The following is a 15,561-nucleotide window of genomic DNA, read 5'->3' on the forward strand; positions in this document are numbered from 1 at the left end:
CTTACTGGTCTGTTGGTCACAGTTCTTCACTTGTAAGTACAGACCCCTGCCTTTTATTGCTAGACTTAGCCATAGCTGTAGATTTCACAAACCACTTACCTATTGGTCTGATGTTTATTTTATTAAATCTCATGCTCTAAAACTTTTATATCTTGGTCTTTTTCCTGGGGTGTGAGTTCCTAGAAGGCAGGCCCAGATTTAGATGATTAGGTATATAGGTAGATTGGTTGGGTAGATAGATTTTCTATGTAGAATCAATGGATACTTCACAAGAATAATAAAAGGGATGCATTTTCTTCATTGCTGAAAGAACATTTTAGATAACGAGCCTGAAGAATGTGATCACTCAAACTGTAGCACTGCATTCTAGCATTAAATAACCTTGTACAGGAATGTGTTGCTGCTGTCTTGCAGAAAAGAAGCAGATTGATTAATTTTACTTTAATGCTGGTGTAATTCACAAAGCAAAACCTGAATTGCTACTTCAGGTTTTCTCCTTCTAAAGTACTACTCTGGAAGGAGATGAGGAAATAATGATATGTTTTATTAACAACTTCCTAGATGGTTCTCTGGCTCATAGGTGTCCCAACAAAACCAAGAGCGCAGAAGAAATTGTCTTTTAGAATTCTCGGGTAGCTTTCAAAAAGGCTCTGAATGTGATTTGAATTATTAGTGAAAACCTTTTGCCCAAAGCCCTGCCAATTCAAGCGCTTCTTGGACCTACACTGGAAGACTAGAATGGGGGTGGCGGTTGGGGATGGAATGAACAAGAGGTTGAATGAGCACTCAAGAAACTCACAGTATGTGCTCCACACATGTTGATTAATCAAATTGATACCAAGAACAAATTTCCTGGGAGAAAGTGGTGTAAAGCTACAGAGACAAGGTGTAATTGCAACAGCATAGTCAGAATGTCCTGAGTTTGAATTCTTACTCTGCTACTGAGACCTTAGACAAGTTCCTTAAGCCTTGGTTTCCCCATCTGTAACGGGAGTAACATTACAAGACAAGTGTGAGGACTGTAGAATGAACGTGTGTGTGTGTGTGTGTGTGTGTGTAGATAAAGCAACTATCCCAATGGTATATATTCAGTAGATGGTAGCTATTTAATATATTAATGTAGTCCAAATCTGGAGAGAGATGGGTATGATGATTTTGTCTTTAAAACTTAAAACTATCCATTTTCAGGAGTCAATTCAGTCTATACAGTGGGGGATTGATATCCAATATATTGGTTAAAAGTACATTCAGGACTGGCAACATGACGAGCTTGGCAAATCTGCCCCACACAAAATAATTTAAAAACTGGGTAAAATTGTCAAAACCAACCATTTCAGGACTCTGGACATTAGCCAAAGGTATATAACAAATTGAGAAGAGTTCATTCAAGAATCTTCTTTTTAAAAAGCGAGAGTCTGGCATTTGGCCTGGGGTTACTCCCATGCCCATCTTCCACTATTCCCTCAGCTCAACCAGCTAGGTAGTTCTACCAATGCAGGACAGCTGTGAAAACAAGCAGTTTCATTACTGGAAGTGGCTGACTTGATTCGAGTGGAGGAAAAAAAAATACATGCCCTCGGTTGTTCACAAATTGGTTGTTCACAGAAACAGTAGCCTGACCAAGAAAAATAGAAGATTCAAATTACTAAAATCAGAAATGCAAGATATTTGGTTGGGACACTGTTACAGAAATGAAAAGGATTACAAAGGAATACTATGAATAACTATGCCAATAAATTAGATGAAATGGACAAATTCCTAGCAAGATATAAAATAATAAGAAATAGACAAAAATTTGAACAGACCAATTATTAGTAAGGAGGTTGAATCAGTAATCAAGAACCTCCCAACAAACAGCAGTCCAGGACCAGATGGGTTCACTAGTGACTTCTACCAAACATTTAAAAAAAATTAATCCCATTCCTTCTCAAACTTGTCCAAAGTTTAGAAGAGGAGGGCACACTTCTGAATTCATTTTATGAGGCTAGCATTACCCTGATACCAAAACCAGACATGGATGCCACAAGAAAATAAAATTATAGGCCATATCCCTGATAAACATAGATGCAAAAATCCTCAATAATATAATAAGCAAACTAAATCCAACAATACATTAAAAAGATTATATCCATGGTCAAATAGGATTTATTCCAGAGGTGCAAGTATGGTTCAACATCTGCAAATCAATGTGATAAGTCCCATTAATAAAATGAAGGATAAAAACCATATGATCATCTCAATAGATGAAGAAAAAGCATTTGACAAAATTCAACATCCATTTATGATAACTCTTAACAAAGTGAGTAAAGAGGGAACGTACCTCATCATAATAAAGGCCATATATGACAAGCCCACAGCTAACCTCATACTAATGGTATAATAAAAAGCTGAAAGCTTTTCTTCTAAGATCAGGAACAGGACAAGGATGCTCACTCTAACCATTTTTATTCAACATAGTATTGGGAGTCTTAGCCATAACAATTAGGCAAGAAAAAGAAAAGGCATCCAAATTGGAAAGTAAAGTAAAACTGTCACTATTGGCAGATGATATTATATAGAGAAAACTAAAGAGTCCATCAGAAAATAATTAGAACTGATAAACGAATTGAGTAAAGCTGCAGCAACAAAATCAATATACAGAAATTGATGGTGTTTCTAAATACAAATACATTATCAGAACGAGAAATTTAAAAAACAATTCCATTTACAATTGCATCACAAAGAATAAAATATCTAGGAATAAATTTAACCAAGGAGGTAAAAGACCTATACATGGGAAACTTTAAGACACTGATGAAAGAAACTGAAGACACAAATGAATGGAAAGATATTCCATGTTCATGGATTGGAATAAATAATACTGTTAAAATGTCCATACTACCCAAAGCAATCTACAGATTCATTGTAATCCCTATCAAAATTCCAGTGGCATGTCTCACAAATAGAAAAAACAATCCTAAAATTTGTATGGAACTACAAAGACCCTGAATAGCCAAAGCAATCTTGAGAAAGAAGAACAAAACTAAAGGCATCACATGTCCTGATTTCAAACTATATTACAAAGTTATAGTGATCATAACAGTATGGTATTGGCATAAAAACAGACACATAGATAAATGACATGGTACAGAGAGCCCAGAAGTAAATCCACACATATACAATTAATTTATGACAAAGGAGTCAATATATAATGAATGGGGAAAGAATAGTCTCTTCAATAAATGGTGTTGGGAAAACTACAGCCACCAGCAATAGAATGAAACTAGACCACTATCTTACACCATACACAAAAATAAACTCAAAATGGATTAAAGAATTAAATATAAGATCTGAAACCACAGAACTCCTAGAAGAAAACAGATATTAAGCTCCTTGACATCAGTCTTGGCAAAGATCTTTTTGGATTAAGCAACAAAAGCAAAAATAAACAAGTGGGACTACATCAAACTAAAAAGCCTCTGCACAGCAAAGGGAACCATCAATAAAATGAAAAGGAAATAAAACAAAATGGGAGAAAATATTTCCAAATCATGTATCTGATAAAAGGTTAATCCAAAATATATTAGGAAGTCATACAACTCAATAGCAAAAACCAAATAATCCAATTAAAAAATGGGCAGAAGACTAAATAGACATCTTTCCGAAGAAGACATACAGATCACAACAGGCAGGTGAAAAGGCGGTCAGCATCACTAATCATCAGAGAAATGCAAATCACAACCACAGTGTGATTATCATGTTAGAATGGCTATTACCAAAAGCACAAGAGATAACTAGTGTTGGCGAGGATGTGGAGAAAAGGGAACCCTTGTGCACTGTTGGTGAGAATGTAAACTGGTGTGGCCACTATGGAAAACTGTATAAAGGTTCCTCAAAAAATTAAAAATAGAACTACCATATGATCCAGCAATTCCACTTCTGGGTATTTATCCAAAAAACCCCAAACACTAACTTGAAAAGATATATGCCCCTCTCCTCCATATTCACTGCAACATTATTTACAAATAACCAAGACATGGAAGCAACCTAAGTGTCCTTCAATGGATGAATGGATAAAGAAAATGTGGCACATATATACAATGGATATTATTATTCAGCCATAAAAAAAGAAGGAAATCTTGCCATTTGCAACAATATGGATGGACCTTGAAGGCATTATGCTAAGTGAAATAAGGCAGACAAAGAAAGCCAAAGTATGATATCACTTCTATGTGGAATTTTATAAAAACAAACCAAACCCATAGATACAGAGAACAGATGGGTGATTGTCAAAGGTGGGGGATGGAGGGTGGGCAAATAGTTGAAGGGGGTCAAAAGGTACGAACTTCCAGTTATAAAATAAATATCATGAGAATGTAATGTACAGCAGGATGACTATAGTTAATAATACTGTATTATATTTTAAGATCTACTCTCTTAGCAACTTCCAAAGTTCCTATCACAAGAAAAAAAAATTGTAACTGTGGGGTGATGGATATTCACTAGACTTATTGTGGTGATCATTTTGCAATATATACAAATATTGAATAATTATATTTTACACCTGAAACTAATATAATGTCATATGTCAATTATATCAATAAAGAAGAACTAGACGATTTGAACAGATCTATATAATACATGAAGAGATTGTATTAGTGATCAAAAAGCTACCCATTAAAAAGAAGCCATATGGCCCAAATGGTTTCAAAACTGAATTCTCTAAGTTTTTACAAATTCTTCCAAAAAACAGAAGAGGACTCATTCTGTGAGGTCATTATTCCCTGATACCAAATCCAGACAAAGACATCACCAGAAAACTACAAAGCAGTATCTTACACATATGGTCATAAAAATTCTCAACAAAATACTAAGGAATGAATCTAGCAACAAATAAAAAGAATTAGACACCATGACTAAATGGGATTTATCCCAGGAATGCGTGGTTGTTTACCATCTGAAGAATCAATGTAATACACCATATCAAAAGAAAAAATACAAAACCTATATGATCATCATCACAGATGCAGAAGAAAGCATTTGACAAAAGTCAACCCTCTTTCATGATAAAACACTCAACACTCTGGGGAGAGGGAACTTCCTCAACCTGATAAAGGACATCTACAAAAAACCTACGGCTAACATTGTATTTAATGATGAAAGAATGTTTTCCACCCAAGATCAAAAACAAGACATGGATATCTGCTTTTGTTACTTCTATTCAACATTGTACTGGAGGTTCTAGCCAGGGCAATTAGGCAAGTAAATAAAAGTATCCAGATTGGTAAGGAAAAAAGTAAACCTATTTGTAGATGACACAATATTACATACAGAAAATACTAAGAAATACACTATAAAACTATTAGAACTAATCAATGGGTTCAGCAAAGTCTCAGGATACAAAATCAATAAACAAAAATCAATAGTATTTCTATACATTTTCAATGAATACAAAAATGAAACGAAACAATTCCATTTACAATAGCGTGTGAAATTAGGAACAAATTTAACAAAAGAAAAGCAGAGTTTATAACCTGAAAACTATAAAACACTGTAGAAAGAAAGAAGATCTAAATAAATGGAGAAACCTCCTGCACTTATGGACTGGAAGACACTATTGTTAAGATAGCAATGCTCTTCAAACTGATCTACAGATTCAATGCAATCCCTGTCTGAATCCCCACCTGACTTGTTTGTACAAACTGAAAAGCTTGTAAAATGTATATGGAATTGCAGGGGACACAAAATAGCTAAAACAATCTTCAAAAAGGAAAAGTAGGAGGACACACACTTCCAAATTTCAAAATTTACTAGAAAGCAACAATAATCAAGAGAGTGTGGTACTGGGACTTCCCTGGTGGCACAGTGGTTAAGAATCCTCCTGCCAATGCAGGGGACACAGGTTCGAGCCCTGGTCCAGGAAGATCCCACATGCCGCGGAGCAACTAAGCCCGTGCGCCACAATTACTGAGCCTGCACTCTAGAGCCCGCGAGCCACAACTACTGAGCCCCATGCCACAACCACTGAAGCCCGTGCGCCTAGAGCCTGTGCTCCGCAACAAGAGAAGCCACCACAATGAGAAGCCCACGTAGTGCAACGAAGAGGAGCCCCCACACGCCACAACTAGAGAAAGCCCGCGCAGCAACAAAGACCCAACACAGCCAAAATAAATAAATAAATAAATTTATTTTTTTAAAAAAAGAGTGTGGTACTAATATATAGAAATACAGATCAATGAAATAGAATTGAGAGTTCAGGAATAAAACCACATCTCTGTGGTCAACTGACTTTCAACAAGGATACTGTTATTGGCTGAACTATGTTCCCCCAAAACCTATATGTTAGAGTCCTAACCCCTAGTACCTCAGATTGTGTCTGTCTAGGTCTTTCAAAAGGTAACTAAATTAAAATGAGGCTTTCGGGTGAGTCCAAATCCAACATGACTGGTGTCCTCATAAGAAGAGGAAACTAGGACACAGATACACACAGAGGGAAGATAACAATCTTTAAGCCAAGGAGAGAGGCCTCAGAAGAAACCAACCCTGCCGACACCATGATCTTGGACCTAGCCTCCAGGACTGTGAGAAAATAAATTTCTGGTGTTTAAGCCACCTAATTTGTGATACTTCATTACCACAGGCAGACCTAGCTAATAAAGGTTTTGGTACTAAGAGTCGTTCGAGAGAACAGAATCTTAAGGATAAATTTTCTAACTTGTTCTGAGATTTCTGGAATTGGTTCTCTAATCTGATTAGACTTAAAGGCACTAATGACTCCATTTCCAGAAGTAAAGAAAGCACAAATAGTCCATGGTGTGATGTGGCATGGAGATATTCAAAATATCACCAGTGGACCCTTCTAATCAAGTACTTGTAAGAGGCAAGGTTCTGGGCAATCATGTATATGATACCATGGAACATTTTTGGTCAAACTAACAAGTGTAATGAGATTGGCTGGTTGTTCCTAATTTCACTGAACAAAGTAGGGAAAGAGAAGGATGAGCTCAGAGATTCAAATTTCCAGTTCAAACCCCACATAAATGACTCAGATGCTTCTGTGTCTTCCTGAAAGAGATCCTAACCTCCTATAGCTGTAAAGCAAACATTGCAGAAAATAAAACCCAGAACTTCATGCTGTGAGTGGCTGAATTACGATGCAGATTGCATTCTGAACCTCACAGGGTATATACTGTTAAAGCTGGAGCATTGACTGGTGTTGTAGACTAGACTGTGTCCCCTCACAATTCACACGTTAAAGCCCTAACCCCCAGTGTGACTGTATTTGGAGCTAGGGAGGTAATTAACCTTAAATGAGGTCATAAGGGGAGGTCCTTAATCTCATAGGGCTGGCCTTTATAAGAAGAAACACTGAAGCTCTCTCTGCACTTGTGCAGACGCAAGGCCATGTGAGGCCACAGCAGAAGGCGGCCGCCCGTTAAGCCAGGAAGACAGCCCTCACCAGAAATCAAATTTGCTGGCATCCTGATCTTGGACTTCTAGTCTCCAGAACTGTGGGCCCGAGCAGAGACTAATACAATTGGGAAGCAATGTGATCCTGAAAGTTGTGATAAAAGATATTTTCACACAGCGAGGTCTGGGGAAGTCATTCTGGCTTAGACATGAGTTAACTTGAATTTTATGCTATAACGAAAACAGCCTGTTTGTGGCCTATCGAGCATACACTGTACATCTGCTTTAATTATTAAAGAAAAGGGCGCACTGCCCAGAAGTAAAGAATGTCCATGTTAAAAATAAAGATTAAATGCCTCCCTTCCTGGGATGCCCCTGCTGGTTCCCCGTCCAGGATGACTCCCTTCCCAGGTGCCAAGGCCATATTGACTCTCTGTGTACGTGCTGAGCCGTTTTTCTCTGAAACCTGGAAGGAAAGCATCCCTGACCTGTCTGATGTTCTTTATTCTGACAAGACATAAAACTGTGCTGAAAGCCATGCTTCTCCAGAGCAGTTCCTCACAATTATCCGAGAGGCTGTCTTCCAGGCTACAGTCCTCAGTTTGGCTCAGATGAAACTCGTTTCCCTTCCTATTATAGACTGTTTATTGAGTATTTTCATCAACAGTTGGAATGGGGATATATGCAGAGATCCTGACGAATCTGGGAGCGGAGAACCCCTTAGTTCCGATAAGTCTTCTTTGCCAGCCTATCCAAGGAGATTACCCTGCTTTGCCTGAGAAAGCTGTAATGGTCCCCCTTGCGGTAGCTGCCTTGCCAGACCCTGCGGCCTCACCTCGGTGCCCACAACCCACCTCCCCTTTGCTTCTACATCTATAACTAGACTCAAGTCCCTTCAGGCTCCTCAAGGTGGGGTAAAAAGTGTGACCTGGGCTTCCCTGGTGGCGCAGTGGTTGAGAGTCCGCCTGCCGATGCAGGGGACGCGGGTTCGTGCCCCGGTCCGGGAAGATCCCACATGCCGCGGAGCGGCTGGGCCCGTGAGCCATGGCCGCTGAGCCTGTGCATCCGGAGCCTGTGCTTCGCAACAGGAGAGGCCACAACAGTGAGAGGCCCGCGCACCGCAAAAAAAAAAAAAAAAAAGTGTGACCTATGAGGAGGTGCACTATTCCAAAAAGGACCACACAAAATTTCCAATTAATATAGAAATCCGGGGAATGTGTGTGGGAATGGATATTAGAGTATGAGAAAATGGTGGAGGGAACAAGAAGGTGGGTCAAGCCGAATTTATTTATAGGGCGCCACTAGGCAGAGATTCTGTATTTAATGTTGTACTTTAGGGGGTTAAACAGGGTTCTAACAGTTTGGCTGGCTGAAACCCGAACCAAAAGGTGACTACAGTAAAAGCGAAGCTGAAATGCCAGACCTGCCTTGGGATACTACAGAGGGAAGGATCCGAAGGCTTAGGGAGACGGGAATGTTAGGGACATTTGTCACTTGGAGATCTGCTAACCCATCCTGGGTGGATACGATACACCTTTCACTACACCCAAGGGATCTGTGAGCCGAGTCCCAGCCACCTGGAAGAGCTGCGTGATCTATCATTCTTTTCTGTAGGTCAGGAGTTTCGGTGGGAGCTGCTGCAATTAAATTGGGCAATCTGGGTGCAACAGGGGTGACTGGATCTGGGGGGCAGGGGCCAACACACAGCACGTGAAGGGAAATGCCCACAGTGGACAGACCTTCGAGCAGTGCACCTAGCTGTCCATTTTGCTTGGGAGGAGAAATGGCCGGCTGTGTGATTATATACCAGTTCATGAGCTGTAACCAGTTGTGTGGCTGGATGGTTAGGGACTCAGAAGGAATGTGATTGGAGCACTGGTAACAAGGAAGTCTGGGAGGAGGTATGTGGGCAGACCTCTATGAATGGGCAAAAGCCACAAAGATATTTGTTTCCCCCGTGAACGCTCACCAAGAGCGACCTTGGCAGAGGGAGATTTTAATCAAGGGAACAGGATGACCCATTCTGTGGATACCGGTCAGCTTCTTTCCCCAGTCAAACCTGTCATCACCCAGTGGGCTCATGAGCAAAGTGGCTATGGTGGCAGGGATGGAGGTTATGCACAGGCTCAGCAACATGGACTTCTACTCACCAAGGTCAACCTGGCTACAGCCACTGCTAAGTGTCCAATCTGCCAGCATCAGAGACTGATACAGAGTCCCCGATATGACACCATTCTCTGGAATGACCAGCCAGCTACCTACTTGGTAGTAGGTTAATTATACTGCACAGCTTCCACCATGGAAGGGGCGATGTTTTGTTCCTGCTGGAATGGACGTTTACTCTGGATACAGATTTGCCTCCCTGCACATAATGCATCTGCCAAAATTGCCAACTGTGGTCTTGTAGAATGCCTCGTCAACTACCATGGGACCTTACACAGCATTACTTCTGATCAAGGAACTCACTTCACAGCAAATGAAGTAAATGCATGGGCTCGTGGTCATGGAACTCCGTGGCCTGACCATGTGCCCCACCATCCTGAAGCAGCTGGCTTGACAGAAGATGTTGGAATGGCCTTTGGAAGACTCAGTTATAGCATCAGCTAGGTAGCAGTACCATGTAGGGATGGGGCAAGGTTCTCTAGCAGGCTACATATGCTCTGAATCTGAATGCTGGCTGTTTCTCCAACAGCCAGGATTCAAGGCTCCAGCGATCAAGGGCTGGAAATGGGCATGGCACCACTATTACCCCTAGTGACCCACCAGCAAAATTTTGCTTCTTGTCCCTAAAACCTCATGTTCTGGGGCTTCCCTGGTGGCGCAGCGGTGGAGAGTCCGCCTGCCGATGCAGGGGACGCGGGTTCGTGCCCCGGTCCGGGAAGATGCCACGTGCCACGGAGCGGCTGGGCCCGTGAGCCATGGCCGCTGAGCCTGCGCGTCCGGGGCCTGTGCTCCGCAACAGGAGAGGCCACAGCAGTGAGAGGCCCGCATACCGCAAAATAAAAATAAAAATAACTCTTTCTCTCTCTCTCTCCCTACCGTCTCTCTCTATATATTATAGATAGACATAAGTACAGATACACACACATTTTATTGGTTTGCTTCTCTGAAGAACCTTGATTAATACAGATACCTAGATCACTCAGTGGGGAAAGGATAGTCTTTTCAACAAATGGTGCTGAAATGATAGATAGCCACATGCAAAAGAATGAAACTCATACAAAAACTAACTCATAATGGATCAAAGCCTTAAGTGTAAGAGCTAAAACCATGGAATTCTCACAAGGAAACATCGGGGTAGAAATTTTTGATCTTGGATTTGGCAATGGATTCTTAGATATGACACCGAAAACATGAGCAACAAAAGACAAAACAGATAAATTAGACTTGAAATTTAATCAATGTTTAAAACTTTTGTACGTCAAAGGATACTCAAGAGGGTGAAAAGACCACACACAGAATGGGAAAAAAATATTCAAGTCATATACCTGAAAAGAGACTTGTATCTAGAATATATTAAGAACTCCTGCAACTCAAAAATGAAGACAAATAACTCAACTAAAAAAATGGCAAAGGATCTGAATAGACATTTCTCCAAGAGAGATATACAAATGGCCAATGCCATGAAAAGATGCTATACAGTATTAGCCATCAGGGAAATGCAAATCAAAACCAAAATGAGATGATACTTCACACCCACTAGGATGGCTAGAATGAAAAAGTCGAATAATAACAAGTGTTGGCAAGGATGTAGAGAAATCATAACCCTCATACATAACTGGTGGGAATGTAAAATGATGCACTTTGGAAGACAGTCTGGCAGCTTCTAAAATTAATGAAAGACATGAACTAGCAATTCCACTCCTAGGTATATACCTTAGAGAACAAAAACATACAGAAATGTTTATAGGAGCATTATTCATTACGAGTCAAAAGGTGGAAAACAACACAAATGTCCATCAACTGATTAATGGATTAAAAAAATGTGGTATGTCCATACAATGGAAAATTCAACCAAAACAAGGAATAAATTACTAATACATATTAGCACATGAAGGAACTTTGAAAATATTTGCAAAGTGAAAGAAGCCAGTAACAAAAGACTACATACTATATGAATCCATTTATATGAAATGTCCAGAATAGGCAAATCTATAGAGACAGAAAGTAGATTAGTGGTTACTTAGGGCAGAGGAAGGGGGGAAAAAGAATGTGACAGCTAAAGGATATAGGGTTTCTTTTTGAGGTGATGAAAATGTTCTAAAATTGGCTGTGGTGATTATTGCAATATCTAGGAATACATTGAGTTGTACACTTCGAATGGGTAAATTGTACAGTATGTGAATTATCTCAATAAAGCTATTTTTAAAAAGAAAAAAGGGTCTCAAAACAACGATCTAGTTTCCACTCTAAGAAGCTAGAAAAAAAAAAAAAAAAGAGGAAACGAGACCCAAATCAAGAAGAAAATAAAGAATAGAAATCAACTAAATTGAGAATAGAAAAACAGACAAATTATTTTCCTTTCGAAAAAAAATCAAAGTTGATAAACATCTACCTAGAATTATCAAGGGAGAAAAAAGAGAAGATACAAATAACAAACAGCAAAACTGAAAGCCGAAAGGAACATCAATACAGACGCTCTAGACATTAAAAGGATAATAAGAGAATAGTATGAACAGCTTTTTGCCCTAAACTTGACAATTTAGATGAAACAGAAAAATTCCTTAAAAGACACAAACTACCAAAATTTAATCAAGAAGAAATAGATAACTTGAATAGTTTATATCTATTATAGAAATTAAATTTGTAGTTTAAAACCTTCCAGCGATTAGAACTCCAGGCCAAGATGTCTTCACTGGCAAATTCTACCAAATATTTAGCAAGAATAATGCCAACTGTACACCTCTTGGAGGATACACAGAGGAGAGAACATGTTCTAATTCATTTTATGAGGTCAGCATTACTTGACACCAAAATCAGACGAAGACATTACAGAAGAAGAAAACTCCAGATCAGAATCCCTCATAAATACAGATGTGAAAATTCTCAACAAACTACTAGCAAATTGATTCTAAGAACACATAAAAATAACCAATCATCATGGCCAACTAATGTTTATCCCAGGAAAGCAGGGCTGGTGAAGCATTTGAAAATCAATTAATGTAACCTACTATATTGATAAATGTGACTATCTAACAATACGTAATTTTTTCATGGCAAAAACAAACACCATAAGCAAAGTCAAAAGATAAATGATAAACTGGCAGAAAATAGTACAACATATATCACAGATAAAGGGGCAAAACAATCTTATACGAAGAACCTTTAAAAATTTTTTTAGACATCCAATAATCTTATAGAAAAAATGGACAAAAGATTTTTAAACAGGTAATTCACAAATCGAGATTCAAAGGTAGCCTATGAATATGATGTTCAAGTTCACTCACAATTAGAGAAATGCAAATGCAAACTACACTGAGGTTCCATTTCTTTCTGATGGGACTGCAAAGGCGCAAAAGCTTGACAACACCCTTTACTGGTGGCGTGGTGGTGCAAACAGGTACCTAGGTCTGAACATCTGATCATAAAACGGTGTTTTCAGACCCCAAGAGTTAGGACACTAGTCAGAGCCTGCAACAGGCTCTAAAAACGCTTTGTCCTGTTCTGCCTTGGCCGTATGAGCAGAGATTTTCAGGTAACTTTTCCAACGACCAGGAGAAGTCAATTTCCTGTTGATTTTTAAAAAATCTCCTTAAACAAGTAAGGCTTTGTTGAAGATATGCTCACTCTAAGGTGTTGAACAACAGACACCAGTCTCACCTATAGACTGTTCCAAATGAAAACATACTACAAGTCTGGAGTTTTGAAGTGAACCAGCCCGGTCTGGGACTCAGAGAACTGCCCTCTTTGCTTCTTCCTGCCGTCTCTCTCCTCACTCTGTGACACTTGGGTAGGCCTGTACATTTCAAACCTTGTTTCTCCTCCACTACCCACATACTTCCGATGCCAGACACAACTGAACATGTTTATACTGTGATGTGTCGTTTAATCCTGCATCTTTACAGTAAATCTACCTTTGCCAAAATGGTGGCTCATGCTAGAGGCCAGCTGGCAATGAAAGGGTGAATGGAAGCAGTGCGTTCTAGACCCTTGCTTCTCCAACTTTCAAGTGCACAAGAATCAATCAGAGGCCTTGTTAAAATGCAGATTCTGATTCAAGTTGATCTTGAGAGGGTTCTAAGGTTTTGCACCCCTACTAAGCTCCCCGGTGACACTGATTCACAGGCCAGGCCTTGCGAAGCAACAGGCTGTGCAAGGCGTTTGGGTAGGGCTCCCAGGGATGGCGGCATAACGCAGTCTTCCTCCCTACCCCAACATTCAGGGAATCAACAACTCTTCTCTCCTAGAGTTGGACCCTAATCATCCTTCTGCTCTAGTTTGGACCCTAATCATCCTTCAGGTGGATGACTGCAAAAATCCCCCAATTTACCTGCCTTTTCCCCTCTTTGATCCATGCTTTGAGACTGCACAGAGATGATCTTCCTAAAATGCCCGCCCAACCAAGTCCCACCCTGCTTCAGCCCTTCTGATGACTCCTTCTCTTCCTTAAGATAATGTCTAAACTCCTTACCTGGGCCCCCTCAGGCCGCTCACAAGCTGGCCCCTGCCAGCCCCGCCAGCATCACCTCCCTTTATGTCTGTGCCATGTGGGGTTACCTGCAGTTCCCTCCACATGCCCTGCACAAGGAGTGCCCACCTCTCTGCAAGACGAACTCTTGTTCACCCTTGAAAACTCTGGTCAGAGATCACATTCTCAACAAAGCCAAGGGTTAACCACATTCTCCTCTGTACTATTTCTATACCTTATACAGGCTTTCCAAGATGTTCTTTTAAAGTACTTGATTCACATGCTGCTCCCCCCTGCTATGCACCATAATGCTCCCAAGGTCAAGAACCACGTGCTAGTCTTCACTGTGTTCTCACTGAGCACAGAGTTCTGAGCGGACACACAGCTTTGCGATCTGGCACATGTCTTCCGTGGAATCAGGATGAGAGAGCATGGGACTCATTCTGGAGGCCTGGCTCTCAGGTGCGAATCTGCCAACGCCCGGCATGTTTAGGCAGATCACTTAACCTAACTCCTCCACGGAGATGCGATGATAAATGACGATGTAAGTGAGAATGCTTTGAAAGATAGCAAGTGCTGTAATAATTTTACCAATTAGAACAGTCACTTTTCATTGGTCCCCTTTGGTATGCCAAGCACTTCACAGTGATGCTCCCAACCCTCACAACATCTGTGTGAGGAAGGTAGTAGGAGCCCATTGTGCGGACAGGCAAACCACAGTTAAGAAAAGTTAAGAAGCTCATTTAAACTGACACCACTAGGATGTGGAAGAGCCAGGACTCAAACCCAAATCGTTGTTGGCCCCAAATGCACACATTTTCTAGTCAGGTTTCATGTAAGGTTTTCTCAATACATAAAGGTATATTGCCTCATTTAATAATCCAGCTTCATAACAAATGACAACTTTTATTTTTATTGGCCTCAATGCAGCTTTAAAAAACACTGAAGATTTAACTTGACCTGTGTTCATTTCTTACTCCCTGTTGAGAAAAGGTTCCTGTCTTTTTATTTTTTTTAATATAAATTTATTTATTTATTTATTTATGGCTGTGTTGGGTCTTTGTTGCTGCACGCGGGCTTTCTCTAGTCGCGGTGAGCGGGGGCTACTCTTGGTTGCGGTGCACGGGCTTCTCGTCACAGTGGCTTCTCTTGTTGGGAGCACGGGCTCTAGGCACGTGGGCTTCAGTAGTTGTGGCACACGGGCTCAGTAGTTGTGTCTCGCGGGCTCTAGAGTGCAGGCTCAGTAGTTGTGGCGCACGGGGCTTAGTTGCTCCGTGGCATGTGGGATCTTCCCGGACCAGGGCTCGAACCCGTGTCCCCTGCATTGGCAGGCGGATTCTTAACCACCAGGGAAGTCCCCATTATAAGTTATTTATATATATATATTGGGTTGGCCAAAAGGTTCATTCAGTGTTTTCCATAAGATGGCTCTAGTAGCACTCAGAGCCATTCATTTGAAACAATTTTGCTAGATTGTATGTGACAGCTGTCATATCAGGGTGCATTTAAAAAAAGACTTATCAAAATTGGTGAATTTTTGTGTA

At 40.4% G+C, this 15,561-nt stretch overlaps 1 long non-coding RNA gene across 2 annotated transcripts in view; it reads right to left on the bottom strand.

Moving 5' to 3' along the window:
- LOC307181584 overlaps positions 1-15,561 on the bottom strand; it is a 56,132-nt gene that overhangs the window by 16,726 nt on the left and 23,845 nt on the right. The gene's annotated exons all lie outside the window — the stretch shown is intronic.

Source organism: Stenella coeruleoalba (assembly GCF_951394435.1).
Source record: "Stenella coeruleoalba genome assembly, chromosome: 2".
NCBI classification, from domain to species: Eukaryota; Metazoa; Chordata; class Mammalia; order Artiodactyla; family Delphinidae; genus Stenella; species Stenella coeruleoalba.